Here is a 17,855-nt window from a genome sequence, read left to right on the forward strand (position 1 = left end):
TGATCTACACTGATAAATCTAAACCCAAGCTCTGCACAGATAAACTAAACCAGCGGTCTGCGCCTATGATCCACAACAGGCTGAGGAGGGCTGGAGCAGTGAGTTACGCATAAAGATATCAGGATTCAACAACTGTTGAGTTATTTGGTTCTTATTCTGTATAGATTTAGATTCACGAATCCTCAGTGTTTAATCCTCTCCAGCCCCTTCACTCCCCCACATTCTCACGACGAGGTGGTTTGTGGGTGTTTCGCTGAAGATAAGCTGAGCAACCTCGAAGCAGTGAGGATATAAGTTAAGCTCCTGGCCATCTCAGTGAAATGATCTTAACTCAAAGTTTGATTGGTTGCCATTCAAAGACATTTAAGATGCCTGTTTTTAATTAGACCATTAAAAGAACTCATCCATTCCTTCTGCCATTAGGATATGGAATATCAGTGAGTGGGGGATTTTGTGGAGTGATTAACTGCTTTTGATCATTTGAGCATGTTTTTATCGTTTATGCCTTTTTAAACCTTGTCTGTGTGTACCCTGGTGTCAGAGGGTTTATTATATAACGCAGCAGCTTGCAACCTTAGACAACTTTCCCTGCAGGGAACTAGTAGGAGCTTCTCGGAAAGAAAAAGTCAAAGCTCATTAAAATGGGCGCTGATTTACGATATATGAACTATACAATGATCCAGTACCGCCTCAAACTACAAACTGTGGGTTAAAAAACACAGAAATAATAAACTTCTGAGGCTCCTTTTGTTCCATTGTCCCATTTTTAAACATTTTCCAGTAATTTACGCACCAACATCTGGCTCGAGAGAGGATTTAATTGTAAACTTTGGAATGTCTTGTATACTAGTAAGGATAACATCTAATTACAGAGCAGTGGGCTATAAAGCAGCAGGCTCTCCATCTAGTGGACAGAAGGTAGAAAAGAAATCATCAGTCTAATTGGAGCTATGTAAGGTCTTTTTTATTAGTTTTACTGTCACTAAAGAAGAGAAGTGACTGGACTTTTGTGTCTTTCCAGAGACTCACTTTAAAAAAAAAAACTCCTATTTTAATGGGTTTATAATTGTGTCAAACATGCATTTAATGGTGTATCTGAGCCTGTCATCACATCATGTGAATGGAACAGTTGTCAGCGGATCTGCTTGTGTTCAGTCTGGTTGCAGCTCACCGCTCTCCGTGGACAGCTGACTCTGGAATTCTGGGAACTGCGTATCCACCGGAACACTGATGGTGCGGCGCAGGAGGTGCATCCTGCTGGTGGCAGAGCGCCGCTCCTGCACAAACAGACCTGTTGTCAGAGTTCAACGAAGGAAAAGATGGGGATGAAATGAACGAGGCAGACAAGATCAGGAGGATTTGTTTTTGTATTGTGAGAGTAGAAATAAAGACAAGGACAAAAACACTTGTTTTGGGATAAACAGCATAAAACATAGATCCATTATCATTCAGTTCTAGCATTTTCTGTATCAGAACAAAATAAAACAGTCTGATATTTACCAGGTTCTGAAATGATCTGAATCTAACCTCAAGTCTGCAAAAGTAAACAACAGACTGTCATTATTTATTAAACAAAAATGAAGCCATAATTGAAAAATTGTGTCAAAAACCGAGACCAGTCCCTCATCCAGCAGCTCGTAGAACCTCCTTTAGCAACAATAACTCTCAGTTGTTGTTTTCTGTAGGACTTAATCAGTCTCTCATGTGGTTGTGGAGACATTTTGCCCCACTCCTTTCTTTATCTTTGCTTCAGTTTATTGTGTTTGCAGACATTTATTTCTGCTCAGGTCCCACCACAGCATTTCAATCAAATTGAGGTTCTGGACTGGACCATTACAGCACTTTGATTTTTTTTTTTTTAACCATTCTGTTGTAGATTAGCTGCGCTGTGTTTGGGATCACTTTCTTGTTGCATCATGATCTAGTTAGGTTCAAGAGTCAGCTGTCAGACAGACAACCTCACATTTGACTCTATAATACTTTGCTCTACAGAGGAGTTCATGGACTCAATGACTTCAAGGAGCCCAAACTATCAGCCCTCCCCCACCATGCTTGACAGCTAGTATGAGGTGTTTGTGCTGATATGCAGTGCTCGGTTTTCTCCAAACACAATGCTGTGCATTATGGGCAAACATCTCTACTTTGGTCTCATCTGTCTAAAGAACATTGTTCCAGAAGTCTTGTGGTTCCTTCGGATGAAACTATTCAAACCTGAGTCATGCTGCCATGTTCTGTTTAGACAGAAGAGGATTTATCCTGCAACCCTTCCAAACAAGCCAGTGTAACAGTCCTGTCATGAACTTTAACCTTTAACTTCCTAAATGAGGCCTGTATAATCTGATGGAGCTCTTAGGTTTCTGGTCATTGCACAATCTGTCCTTGGGTTGAATTTGCTGGATGTCTACTCTTGTGGAGATTAGCAGCTGTTTTTAATGTTTTCTACTTATGAATAAGCTTTCTCTCTGTGAAATGACAGACTTCAAATAGTTTGGAAATGACCTTTAACCCTTCTCAGATTAATGGGCAGCAACAGTTGTTTCTCTGAGGTTATTGCTGATGTCTTTCCATCTTGGCATTGTGTTAACACACACACTGCTACCTAACCTCCTAATTCCTGTGGAAGCAGTAAGGATGGGCTTAGTTTCTTTTTTACACACAGATTTTCCATTTTGTCTTAGTTCTTCTTTAATAAAAAGAGACATGGTGGAGTCTGATGTGCTTTTTTGTAAACGTATTGTTAGATTTGAATACGTTTAGAGACCAGATCAGTCTCCTTGTGTCCTGATACGTAAAACCCTGGAACTGAAAGCGGGTGGAGTTTTCTTTTTCCCATGACCATACAAAGGTCTGCCATCTGCGTTGCGGTGGTTCTTCTGGTCTTTGTGTTAAGTGTTGCATTGGGACTGCAAACACACAACAGCTGTGGGGGTTCTGATAAACAAGCGACGACCGAGCAGACATTAGCGACTCATCAGTCTGTGTCAGCTCTTATCAGCCAGCAGCTCCTTCTGAAAACATTCAGCTCGAAATAACGATGAAGCGGACAAAGGAAACAGAACGATGGTGGTGAGAAAAGGTTCTGATGTCCTCCACTTGTGGTGATAATGGTTCGGACACACTCACACCTCTCGGGGCTCTTCAGCTGCATGTCTGTCTATTCTCTCGCCTCCTTTTCATCTTTTCTGCTTCGTTGTACAAAAAGTTTCCAACAGTAAGATCCTCTAATCTGAGCCACAAGGACTAAACTATATGAGCATTAACTTGATCTACCACAGCAACAGTTACCAGATTAACACATTGTCAGAGGCATATGTGACTTATTAATATAGTTACTAACCTCTAAATCCATTGCTCATCTTGTCATTCAAAATTCAATTTATACTCAAATGGCAAAGTTGTAAATGAATTGAATTATTCTTTTGAATTTGACATTAAGAAGAAGAAGAAAAGATCAGATGGCAGGATGTAGATAATCTAATCTGAATGTGTGACTGACACGATGAGATGGGGCCGTTTTTGAGGCGGTGAGATAATATATTCCCATACTGACTAAAACAAAAGAGAAAAAAAAACTGGATCAGAGAAGTTCCAGTGATTTTAAGCACCAGAGGAAAGATCCAAATCTGACTCATCTTTGAAAAAAAAAGATAATTAAATGTGTACAAAAAGTTTAAAATCTGTCACTCCACCTGCATCTGTGGGCTTAAATAAGAAATAAAAACTGTTCTGGAGGAATGAGTTAGCTCATGCATATTATCTCTAAATGACTAATCTGATCACATCTGCTGTTGTTTGGTTTAAAACAACATCCATCCATCCATTTTCTTCCGCTTATCCGGGGTCGGGTCGCGGGGGCAGCAGCCTAAGCAGGGAGACCCAGACTTCCCTCTCCCCAACCACTTGGGCCAGCTCCTCCGGGGGAATCCCAAGGCGTTCCCAGGCCAGCCGAGAAACATAGTCCCTCCAGCGTGTCCTGGGTCTTCCTCTGGGCCTCCTCCCGGTGGGACGTGCCCAGAACACCTCACCAGGGAGGCGTCCAGGAGGCATCCTCACCAGATGCACGAGCCACCTCAACTGGCTCCTCTCGACGTGGAGGAGCAGCGGCTCTACTCTGAGTCTTTCCCGGATGACCGAACTTCTCACCCTATCACTAAGGGAGAGCCCAGACACCCTGCGGAGGAAACTCATTTCAGCTGCTTGTATTCGCGATCTCGTTCTTTCTGTCACTACCCAAAGCTCGTGACCATAGATGAGGGTAGGAACGTAGATCGACCGGTAAATCAAGAGCTTCATTTTTTAACTCATCTCGGAAGGACAACTTATCAAATTAAAAATCTAGCGTTCCCTTTTAAGGAATGCATATCACCCGCTGCCTTTCAAAAATTTAACCTTGAAAATAATGTTTGTTTGCTCCTGTTGCATTTTCCAAATTTTTCTACCTGAACATTTGGATAGAAATTGATGGAAATGGGGGGGTCTGACTTGTGTTCCTGGTGTATCGCCTGCTGCACCCGAACCTTCTGAAGCTCTTCAAGTATTTTAAAATATTTTCCTTTTTTAAGTTTTATTGTCATATGTCATAAAATACAATGAGATTTTTATTCTGTGCATCTTCCCGTAGCCTGTGAAACACAATATAAATATTCAAGTCTTCTTTTCTTTTAGCTATTCCCTTTTCAGGGGTCTCCACAGGGAGTCATCCTCCTCCATCTAACTGTCTTCTGAGTCCTCTGTCATCACTCTAACTACCTCCACGTCCTCTCGTCAAGTAAACAAATAAAAAAAGAACCACACAGCTGAGAGTGAGATGTAAAAGAACAATGTCATTAGCCATTTTAGTCAAACTTTGTAATTAATGTTTGTGCAATATTAAGATCTTGATGTGGAAGAGCTCAGAATATATGTTGTGGAGGACTCTCAGCTATTACTATATCAGCCTTTTAAAACTGACTGAGTCACATGTGTTGGACTCATATTGATTAGCTGTTGCAGCCATCTTGAGTGAATGAGTTGTAGTTGTACATCCTTTGATTCATTTTATGAGAGTTTCATCAAAATTAATCTTGTGGTACATGATCATGCTCACAGTACAAAGGGCAAAAACATAGATGCCTTTGGCAATAATGACTTTTTCCACAGGTAATCGGAAATAATTTAAAATGCTGTTATTAACATTATTGTTACAAATACGCTGACTGTTAAAAGAGAAACTCCAGTGAAACGGTGAACAGGAGATGGTTACTTGAGTAAAAGAAAGCCAAGAAGTGAAACAGACAACAGACAGGGGACGATACAGTCGGCTCTCACCACCCCCTCTTCATCGGGAAGCAGCATCTGACAGTCAGTGATCACAGAGTACTTGGAGTTCCACGCATTTCGCTCCTCGTAAGAGCGTCCGCGCGACATCCGCTGCCGCAGGGGACACCGCACATCTGAAGGGGAACAAACGGAAGAACAACAAAAGGTCAAGCTGCCGTCTGTGTCTGTGATAAAATCAGGAGGAAGAACTTTAAAAGGCAAGCCAACAACCAGGGGGGGTTAGCATGCAGAAAATGCAAAGAGATTGCTTGCTAATGCTGCTGGAACTAGATTAACAAGGCCAAAATATGACTGAGGCAGACTTGAATGAGACTGATGTTAGAAAACTTATCAGAGATGTTTAGAAAAGCTGACAGTTACACAGCACTCCGACTGTACCATGAACACAGCCTGTACTCTAACAGACTGTATGCAGGCCAGGATTAAGGAGGACGTGGATCCCTGGGCTACAGCTTCTTATGGGGCCCGATCAGCATTAAATTTTTAAAACACAAAAACGACAATACTTATTATGTGCTCATTCTTTTCAAAGTTTCTAGTCACACAGAGCAGAGCTGTTTTTAGCTTTAATGTAATATTTATAGTCTGAAGCACAGAATAACTATTGACCAACTATCCATCCATCCATCCATTTTCTTTAACCGCTTCTCCATTCCGGGTCGCGGGCAGCTGGTGTCTATCCCCAGCAGTCACTGTGCGAGAGGCAGGGGACACCCTGGACAGGTCGCAAGTCCATCGCAGGGCCACATATAGACAAACGAGACAAACAACCATTCACACTCTCACTCACACCTAGGGACAATTTTAGATAGACCAACCATCTGCAATCCTAAGAAAATCTACTCTGTCGCTTCCATCTTTAATTAGCCGTTGCTACTCAAACTAAAAAAAGTCTCTTTTTTTTTCCATGTTCCAAATAATTTTAAAGTTTTAATGACAATGCAAGGGAAAAGGTTGAGATACAGAAGATCTGCAACAATCCTTTATTAGGCAGCACGGACACTTTATTTATCCTAATGTCTCATGACGACAGAGCAAAGGAAGTTGTAAATGCAGAGTTTTGGTTTAAAATAAATTTCTAAAATCTAAGACAAAATGCAGACCTACTGCCTGATTTTATGGAAATAAATAGGCCATGTGATAGAATTTACACCCATAAATAGCGATTGCTGCATGGACCTTAAGATGAATAAAACGGCAACACTGCACCAGTCGTCTAAATATAAATAGAAACAGTTACAGAAATACACAAAGTAAAGTCATTAAGTAAAACTAATAGTACTGTATTAATGTCAGAACTGTAAGAAATCTGAAGCAAATGAAAAAGAAACCCACCAAAACCAATAGGCAATTGTTAGTTTTTAATCTTTAATAAATTAAAGCTCTTTTTAGTGATGTGGGCTTGGACCTCAAAGATATCCATTAATAAAAACTGCTGGGTTATTTTGATAACTCAGCTGCTGGTTTAAAGCTGTTGAGTCAAAGGTTGGGTTAGTTTGACCAAATATTGGTGGTTCAATTGAAGATGAGATGTGTGAACTTGACTGGACCTCTGCTTTAAGATGTAAGACATAAAGTAAAGGCGAGACTATAAAAACAACTTGTAAGAAAATATTTAATCTGTTTTGCTTTTTTTAATTATCTCAGTTTCCTCTAATCAGTGAGTTTGGGTTCCCTAAACTAACAGTAGTTGGTGCTAGCTAGCTGACACTGATAGCGGCAACCTCCAGCTAGCTAGCACCAACCTGAGTTGCAATTATCTAACCTAGATTTTTAGGTTACTACATTTTAGTAGCTCTAATTCAACAAGAAGACCCAGAGCTGGGTGACAAGTTGGATTGTTTTTAAACCCAGCGGTTTTTAGTGAGCACTATAATAAAACTAAAATATTATTTTAAGGACCTCTACACTTCAAGCCCTTTGAAAAGTTTGACCTTGACTTTATGATATACACATCAGGTTTGCAAAGTATAAAGTATAAGTTTATAGCTTGTCACCACATGTCAGTGATAGTCGAACCAACTGTTACTGGATCAGTCATCTAACTGGGTTGTTGTAGCTCAGATAGAGTCCTGCTCTGTCCTGATGAAACCCTACAGCTGTACATCAGTGCTGCACATCTCAGTGTGTGTCTCCACAACAAACTTCATATTCTGATCCCATTGTCTAAGTTTAACCATCTGAGTTCTGAAATGCAATAAAATGTAGACAGAATCGTGGAACTGAGCAAATGAACAGGGATGCTGTGAAATTTGTTGGCCGCCCATCCTACCCATGGTTCTGTTGGAGGTTTTTTCCTGTTAAAAATTAAGCCATTCCTCTCCACCCTCGCCCCCTGTGCTTCCTCAGAATTGGGAATTGCATCGAAGGAAAGATTAATTGCAATTTCCTGGTTTCCTTAAACAGCGTTGAACTCATCAGTATTTTGTGATATACTGAATTGGATTGTATTACAACTGGACTAAAATGACTGTTTCAAAATCTAGTTGGATTTTGGACTGATTTGGTCTGTGTATAATTTCTGTCTGGTTTAAACTTGTTACATTTTTGTATAGTGCCCGGAGATGATATTTGTTGGGAACTGCTGCTATATTCAGTGGCCTCAGGATTCTGCCTCTGCTGTTTGCAGATGATGTGGTCCTGTTGGCGTCATCATGCTGCAATCTTCAGCTCTCACTGGAGCAGTTTGCAGCCGAGTGTGAAGCAGCTGGGATGAGGATCAGCACCTCCAAATCTAAGGTCATGATCCTCAGCTGGGCTCTCTCTTAGAGATAGGCTGAGAAGTTCAGTTATCTGGGAGGGACTCGGAGTAGAGCTGCTGCTCCTCCACATCGAGAGGAGACAATTGAGATGGTTTGAGTATCTGGTTAGGATGCCCCCTAGATGCCCCCCTAGGGAGGAGTTCCAGGAATGTCCAACTTGGAGGAGACTCCAGGGACACTCTGGAGAGACTATGTTATTGAAGGCTTGGGTTTCCCTTTTCAAGCTGCTGCCCTGCAAGCCAACTCCGTAACAAGCGGTAGATGGATTTTTGGAGAGATGGACGGACAGACGGATGGACGGATGGACGGATGGATGGATGGATGGACGGATGGATGGATGGATGGACGGATGGATGGATGGATGGATGGATGGATGGATGGATGGATGGATAGTGCTATATAATTAAACTGAGCTTTTCATATATTGTAGCAGCTTTTGTCTGATCTGTTTAAAAGCAAATATAAAGATTTCAAAAGAGCAAAAAATGCGACTGAATGACTGATCTTTTGAGCCGACAAACAGTCCTTCTTGCCACTTTCTAACTTTCTGTCAGTTCACCAACTCATAACCAAAAAGTTTGAACACAACGATCTAACAAGTCAGCTTGTTAAGTCCTCTGAAGAACTGAAGTGTGAAAACAATAAGAGAGTCTGAAAGTAACAGTACATTCTAATGTGCCAACATCATGTGAAGAAAGCCAAGAAACTTAAAACAGAGTAAAAATGTAATTATGATGAGTGGAACATCTGATACTTAATAGAACAGAACCGACCAGAACTGAAATCTTTCTTGGTTTGTGAGTGAGAGTTGGATTGCTAGACGTTGGAACCTTTGTTACAAATTGACCCCAGATTTTCTAGTCTCTTAGAAGCAGCTTATTGATTATTTGTCAATAGAAAGGACTTCATACTTCAGGGTACTAAACTCTATGGTGTGATATCTAAAGAATATTGTTCATCTTGTATCATCACAGTACCCTAGAACATGTTTGCTGCCAGTTATTCTCAAACACATTTTGGCTCTTCGACTCAGTTTTGCACTTTGAAATTGTCACAGACTCTGTGTCGACTATCAGAAGAATGGGCACCGTTATAAAAAAAAGAAAAGCAGGGGATTACGTAACTTGAATAACAGTTGTCACGACTTTGTGCATATACCATTGATTTGGTAGATTAACATACCTCAACAAGCTTCACATACTGACCGTACATTAATATCAGTGATAAGTCTGCAGGTAGAAGCCTGAAGATACATATCTAAGAATTAGGCCATTGGGTTATCTGCTGTCAGGTACAAGCATGATGGAAATTAATCCACATTGATGTGCAGGTGAAGTTTTTATTTGGGAGCTGAAAGCTGTGCTGTGTCTGAAAGGCACTCGTGTTTTGGCCAGTTGTTAAAAAACTGCTTCATCATTAAATAAAAAGCTTGGCATTTCTTAAAGGGATGCATATCACCCACCACCTTTCATGCCAGAGTTACAAACTGAGATCATCTTGTGTTAAGAATTGACAGAATTGTAGCAATTTTGGTCAAACCTTGAAAATAACATTGTGTGCAATCTCATGCAATATTTGGATATCTTGCATGAACCATTAGCTCTTGAAGTATGTTATCGATGACCATCAGCTACTACCACATCAAATTTTAGCTCAATATTGGTAAAATTTACTGAGGTATAACCATTTTTGTGAAGGTTAAGATCAGTTAGTTGTGGTGGCAAATTGACTCCAAAGGTTATTTAGTTGTAGACATGCATCCAGTGGTTACGTTCTGAAAATTTTATTAAAAGCTGTGGTTAAATCAAGCACAACCAAAGCAGCAGATTTATAAGAAACACAGATAAAAAGTAAACCACTGAAGTTTTTAAAAAACGGTCTTTGTGCAGTGATGTGATTTAAAAGAAGATTTTTTTTTTTTCCAGAGGAGAATAGGATGAACACTTTCAGAACAAAACTGAACATATCGAGTTCAGATTATTGGAAGGAAAATGTGATTAGATTGTTTGGTTTCTCCCAAATCAAAACAAAGGCAGATCAAAATATGGGTGGTGTGGAGAGCCTCCGCAAATCATTTCTACATCTTCTGGAACCGTCCAGATATTCAACCGAATCCAACTGATATTATAGAAACAATTCAGTGATGTGTTTTAAACACAAAAAATTTTTGTTTTACTACAACCCAGATTCCCCCAAAATCAAAAAACAAACAGAGTGCATTGATTTGTGACTCTCATGAACCTATTTTTTATTCTCAATAGAACACAGTAAACATATCAAATGTTTAAACTGAGAAATTGTACCATTTTTAGGGAAATATCAGATATCTTTGAATTTGATGGCAGCAACACGTCTCAATAAATGTTGGAACCAGCGTAAAAGTAAGTGGTACGAATAAGAAACAGATGGAAGAGTATTTTGCAACTTATATCTATACTAAATCAAGATTTAACCACAACTGGTTATGAAGAACTTTTTCCAAAACTTCTGATTGGAAGATGAGCTTAGAAATTGGTCTAAAAATAAAAAGAGTGGTCAAGATTGTTCGTTTTGATCGGAGGCTGTACTACAGCCTGTTTGAAAGCAGCTGGGTCACAGTCAGACACCAACAAGGGGTTAAATAAACCTATATGGCCTGGTGGTGCTAAAACCATCTATGAAAAGATATGGTGGGATGGCAGAAATATGGATGCAGGTGCTGAACTTTATTACTCAAAGTAGAGAGTTAGAGTGGGTTCAAAAGCAGTAGATGGAAAACTATTGAAAAGAATCTTTCAGAGTGCAGGTGAAGGTTCAACGAGGGAAAAGAATGGCAGATGGGTTCAGAGGAAGAACGACGAGAGAAAGAAGTCTGTGCTTTACTCTGCATTATAGAATAAAATCAACTTCTCACAGAAATAAAGTAAAGGAAGACGAGGAGAGTTCTGCTTACCGGAGGGGGAATCGGAAAACCCAGCATCTTGTTGCTGCATCTTGGATGTTTGCTCCAGCATGTTCAGAGCCTACAGAGACAACCAGCACACCTCACTGTGTGTGTGTGTGTGTGTGTGTGTGTGTGTGTGTGTGTGTGTGTGTGTGTGTGTGTGTGTGTGTGTGTGTGTTTGATGGTAGCAGCTCAGGGAGTCAGGAGGATGAAACGGGAAACAAAATACTCCTCCTTCAGACCTCACAGGGAGCCTGCAGCCTCCTCAGTTTCTCTCATTCTCGTTTTCTGTGAGAGTGGATGAGAGAGCACACGCAGCGCAGATGGAGAGAGGCAGGGAGATGGGAGGAGCGGCGCAGAGACCGAAAGAACAGGAGGCACTGAAGGGAGTGTATTCAATCAAGCACTGAGCCACTGATCTTCCTCCCCTCTCTGGACCCTTTGCTTCCTGAACGCTGAGCCAATTCAAAACCTACATGTCCTACATCAGTTTTTCTGTCTTCAGTGAGTTTTCAGACTGAATAATGGCAAGAACTCCACACAAAAACACAGAAGATTTCCAAAACTCATAGTCAAAGTTCGCACACATAATCATTAAATGAGTCAAAACAATTTTTGTAGCTAAAAGAACTGCTAAGGACAGATTCTCTGTTGAAATACCAAATGCTGAAGTTTTGTTTGTGAATTTCACCAACAAAGACTTCAAACTTAAGTCATTGTGCACAGACGAGTGCACAGAGGAGTGCACAGAGGAGTGCACCAGGAGCACGAGCACTGAGAAGAAACCAGATATGGAATCAAAAAAGGTGTTATTTCTTTATTAAGAATATGATGCACCTGAAGCACGAAATACAAACTTGAAATTCAACAAACCTTCACAAAACAAACCCAGTTTGTACATCAAAAACAAAATTGGGAAATCACACTCCCCTGCCTCCCTGATAAGGTCTATTATTCATGGGTGTTGGAGAAGAGAGTGGGGTCAATGCAACTCATCAGAAATATACCAAATCAAGATTTAACCACAAATGGTTATGAACAACTTTTTCTAAGACTTTTGATTGAAAAAGGAGCTTAGATTCAGGAGGAGCAATGTGGGCTCCATCCCGGCCGATGAACACTGGACCAGCTCTTTACCCTCACTAGGGTCCTCAAGTGGGCATGGGGGTTTGCCCAACAAGTCTACAGGTGTCTTGTGGACTTGGAGAAGGCATTCAGCCATGTTCCCCGGGGTACCCTGTAGGGGGTGCTAGGGGTCCGTTACTTGGGGTCATTCAGTCTCTAAACAAACGTTGCGAGAGTCTAAGTTCACATTGCTGGCAGTAAGTTGGACCTCTTCAGGGTGAGAGTTGGACTTTGCCAGGGCTGCCCATTGTCACCGATTCTGATGATGACTTTTATAAACAGAATTTCTTGGTGCAGCCAGGGGGCGGAAGGGGTCCGCTTCTGTGGCCTCCAGATTCCGGCTTTGCTATTTGCAGATGACGTGGTCCTGCTGGCGTCATCGTGCCGTGATCTCCAGCTCTCAGTGGAGCGGTTCGCAGCTGAGTGTGAAGTAGTGGAGTTAACACTATTTAGAACCTGCTAAATCTCCTCCTAGGTGGTGCTTGAATCATTTATTATGACATAACAAGTTATATTGTGATTACATAAGAACACTGATGAAAGATGTCTGGGTTTTAATTAAAGGCCGAGCATTCCTTGAAGGAATGCATATCTCCCACTGCCTTTCATGCCCAAGTTTTAAACTGAAATCATCTTATGAGAAGGAACAGCATTTATAGCTGTTTTGGCCAAACCTCGTAAATAACCTTAAGTGCTGTTATGTTAACACCAGGAGTAAAACATAGTGATGACTACAAGATACTATCATTCAAAATTCAGTTCAATGGCTTTAAAAGTGATTGAGTTAGAGCCATTTTGTGTTGGCTAATGTCAGATAGCAGTAGCAGCCATCTTGAACTATCTATGCTCCGCACACAAACAGTACACGGATATTGAGAAAACAGCGACAAAATTAGCAAATGAAGCTTTTTTTACACCGTTATGTTATTTTTTTAAAAAACAGTTGTTCATAGAAAAATTATTTTAGACAAATTAAAATGAAAATCAGGCCCTCATTTGGCTACCAATTAGCCTAGCCTGGCTGAGGACTTTTGCCATTTTCCCCAGACTTTGTGCTCTGTGCTCTATGTGTCAATTAATACAGCATTCAGGTTAGAAAAGTTGATAGAAATAAACTGATGACGTTAGAACAGGACACAGAGGAACTTTAAAAAAATAATGCATGTGCACCAACCAGATAAAAAGTCAAAATATGATTCTGTACTAACCAGAAATATTTTAAGTGAGGTGAAAGAGCACGAGAGACAAATGTAAGCTAGTTATTTAATTCTATCCATGCATGATATGAAGAACAAATGGTAAATGGACTGTACTTACATAGCACCTTTCTAGCCAACCAGGCCACTCAAAGCACTTTACAACTCAATCTGTCCTCATTTCCCCATCCACACAGCACTCTGCTGCATCTCTACAAAGTTAACCTGAATAAATCCTTCTATAGAGTCTAGTCAGTGCTTTAAACTCCATTCATACACCGATGGGGCTCATCGGAGGCACATCGGACGCTTTGACATGTCAATGCTGCCAGGAATCAAACCTCCAACTATCTCATTGGAGGACAACTGCTCTAACCACTGTGCCACAGCCGCCCTACAAGCTGGTTACAAATAAATGCAGAGGTCGAAGAAACGTTCGCTACTTTCTACCAGGAGTTATCCACATCCACAGGACACCCTGAGGAACCCTTCTCTAACGCTTGAACAATGAGTCACTAGAGGGAGACATTGCGTTAGCAGAAATTAAACAAGGCTGGGTAAGGCTGCAGGAAATGTTGGCTTCCAGTCAGATTGTTATAGAAAACGTGTGGAAAATCTGGCTTCAAGACTGTTGGCTGTCTGTCAGGAGGCCCTACAGAAGGGGAAATCTGCAGTTTTTACACCACTTAAAAAAGGGAAAGACCCACAACGCTGTGGAAGAGATTAAACAATTACATTAATTCATGTTGATGCACAAAATATTCCCAAAACAAGTGATGTGAAAGAGTCCTTCCCATCCTGGTTTGTGCTGACCAGGTGGGATTTGTCAAGAAAAGGTGCTCGTCTGATAATCTCAGCTGGTTATTACACAATATGTGGAAAAGCAGAGATAACACTGACCTCATGGTCTCTTTCTTTCTGGATGCAGAGAAGGCTTTTCATAAAGCTGGCTTTACTTTCATTTTTAATAAATGATCAGTTTATTTTTATCCATGAAAAGGTGAAATGATCAGCTACAGCTTCTTCCGGAGAAAAACAGGTGGGGTTCAGCATAAAAAACAAAATCCTTCCACAAGGTTGAAGGCAGAACACAAATCTCAAATATTAAATGAAAAAAGAAACAAAACTCCTCCATGGCTCTGCTGCTCTGAGATAATTTTCTGGAACGTTTGCCTCACAAAAAAATGTTGCACAACTTTCACTTTACAATGAATATTTGCAGGAAAGCAGATGTTTTAGTGGAAACACTCTTAGCTCCCTTCATTAAATGATCACAGCATCAGAAAAGGCAACCATTAAGTATAGAAAAACTGACAAAAACAATCTCAAATATGCAAGATGCTATTTTATCATAAGTAAATACCACTTCCCAAACATACGACAGACACATAAATTAAAAAAAAAGATCAAAAGTAGATACAAAATTAGCACAATGACGTGATTGAACCACAAAACACTAACACACGAGTCCAAATGAGCAAACCTTCAACAAATATTTGCATTATGAAACTGCAATAAAGCAACAAAACAAAGACAAAATGACCACAAATGCCCCAAAAATGCTACAAGCAGATACAACATAAGGAACCACAGTTTCGCTCAGCACATACCAAACATGACAAGGTGAACACGTTCTACAGTAAATCCTGTTTTTAGCCATCAGCTAATGTGTAACAAACACAAACAGCTGTTTTAAAGTTATTTGATTATTATTAAAACCCTTTTGGAGTTACATCTTGGTGGGATTTTATGCATTTCTGCCCTTTTTGCGGTTGACCTGTGTCATTGTGCTCATTTTGTATCTACATAGGATCATATTTATTTATTTGTCTGTATCTGTGGTCATTTTTGGAAGTATAATTTTGCTAAGGTAAAGCAGCATATTGTATATTTAGGGTTGTTTTATCTCTTTTCAGATGTTGTGATCGTTTATGATTGTATTTGTTTAAGTTTTGTTTGTGTTTTTTACCTTGTGGTTCATTGTGTCTTCATGTGGTCAGTATGTGACACTTACCAGTTACTGTATGTGTAGTTTCATCATCATTTTTAAGCTTTTGTTGTCATTCTGCTGTTCTGTGGTTGTTTATATCTTCATTTAGTCACTTGGTGGTTTTTTATGACTCATTGTGGTTCACTTTGTTTCTATTTCTCTTTGAGTCACCTCTTTTCGGTTGTGCTGCATCACTTTGTCCAGGTTTTGTGTCTTTTGGTTCTCAGTCTATTCCTGTCTTTGCGTGTACTATTACTATTACCCCAGTGTAATGGTTCTATAATCCTCTGGAGCCCCACATCTAATGCCCGGCTGCCCTGTCCTGGAAAAGCAGCCAGTGCTATTTTAGAACAAGCCTGTGCAGGTCAGGAGGAGTGTGAACTTCCACAGATCCAGTTTGTTTAACCCCAATAATCAGCTGCACTGCTGGGAAGGAAACACCTTGTTTTACAGAACGCTTCTGACTCACAGCCCCACTGAGTACTGAAGTTCCAGGTTCACGTGGTGCAAGTCTTATCTTTTCCACTGAAAGGTGTTCCCCCTAAAACATGTTTTTTCCAGAAAATATTCATCCAAAACACTACAAGAGAAAGTTGCGCAACATTAGTTGTGAAGCAAAGTCAAGACGGTGTTCCAGAAAATGATCTCAGAGCAGCAGAGACATGGGGAAGTTTTTATTTTTCCTCCTCCGATTCAGATTCTGGTTTTGACCTTGGAGGATTTACATTTTTATGTTGCTTTATGGCGAACGATGCTCTCCTGAAGAAGCTTCAGCTGATCGTGTCACCATTCGATGGAAGAACTCTGACAGCGCAATCCTCCGCCAAGGCCATAGGGTCACCGTCCGCTTGGAATCCTTTAAAGAATTCCTGAATCCGGATCGTGATTTGAACCACCAGCGAAATCTAATCACTTGTTCCTTGTACCATGTTTGATGTTTCCTGAAAATTTCCTGAAAATCTGTTCATAATGTTTTGAGTAATCTTGTGCACAGACAGACAGAAAGACCGAAAACAAAACCTCCATGGCAGAGGTAAAAATAAATCAATCATTTATTAAAAACAAAAGTAAAGCCAACTTTATGAAAACTCTTCAGGGTTTCCCCGAGAAAAGAGGCTAAGCCCAGTGGTAGGTGGCCGTTCGCCGACCATTCGCCGGCCAACCGTGATATAGTAAAAAAAAAAAAAGATTTAAGTTTAACAGAAAAGTTGAAAATATGGCTATTTATTATGTGATATTGTAAGATATTTGTGTCAAATATTTACATAGGTACAGTTTTACAAAAAGGCATTTTTGAAATACTTTTTTAAACAAAAAAAAATACCATTAAAATAAATACTAATTGATTGCACCTAATTTGAATCCTGATTTAAGTCACATTTACAAATAAATTAAATTAACATAAATGGAAAATGTGCAAACAAGGAACCAACACACGTCTCACGTCAAGGCCAATGAATAACAACAGAGAACTGATAAACAAAGAGATGCTGTACTGTACTGTGCTTTTTGTGGCACAGGCTGCATGTTGGATCACTACATGAAACAACCAAACAAAGCATATCTAATGCTGAATTTAATAGCATCATTTTACTGTTAAACAAGGATAAATTAGCTCACATCATATTAATATTTTCACAATGTACAAAACATGCTTACTATATTCAGTCTTGTAAAGCCACCCGTTGAATTTGGGCTCAACTAACCATTTTTGGTTAAACCAATTAGATGTTTATTGCTGCTGCTTCATTGACCTGCTAACTCCAGGTAGCTGAAGGAGGCTCGGCCTCAGGGCTCATTAGAGTCCCGCAGGGCTCCGCTAACAGCGCGCAGACCTGAGCGCATGGTGGAGGTGCTTACGTCAGTGCAGTATTCTCCGAAAAGACGGGGGGCAGTAAGCTACATAAACAGTGGAAATACGGTAAAAAAAATTTTTTTTAAAAAAGACAGCAGATAGTTTCACATCAAATATGGTTGTACGTATTCAGGAGGAAGAACTGTTGTGTTTCTGGCTGTGATACAGAGAGGATGTTTAAACTTAAAGAATTCAGTTTGACTTTTATTGATTTATTTGCTTTAGTTGTGATTCGCCCATCATAGAACTAATATTTCTATAAACACATTTTTATCGGCTGCAGCAGTAATTTCCTTCCATGAGTTTTGAGCCATTTGATTATCTTCGTGATCTCTCATAGAGGGATCATATAAATGCTGATCCAGGCGAACCAGCTCCGCTAGAGCACCAAAATTGTCCATTTTGAATGGAGCGCTGCCCGAGGTCCAAGTTACAAAAGGTGCACGACCAGGAGTATTATACGCTGGGGAAAACCCTGCTCTTCATCCAGAGATCAAGCAACTATATGGTTAACATTATTTCATACACACATACAGTGTGCTACTCCTCCTGAGTTCAATCAAGGCTCAAGTCATTCTTGCGGTTTAACAGACATTTATTTTGAACAACATTGCTCTCAAAATGCTGTCCGAACTAAGAAAGAAAAAACACAAATCTTAATTAGCTCACGGAAAATATTTACATA

The sequence above is a fragment of the Kryptolebias marmoratus genome, linkage group LG14 (assembly GCF_001649575.2).
Source record: "Kryptolebias marmoratus isolate JLee-2015 linkage group LG14, ASM164957v2, whole genome shotgun sequence".
Lineage (NCBI taxonomy): Eukaryota > Metazoa > Chordata > Actinopteri > Cyprinodontiformes > Rivulidae > Kryptolebias > Kryptolebias marmoratus.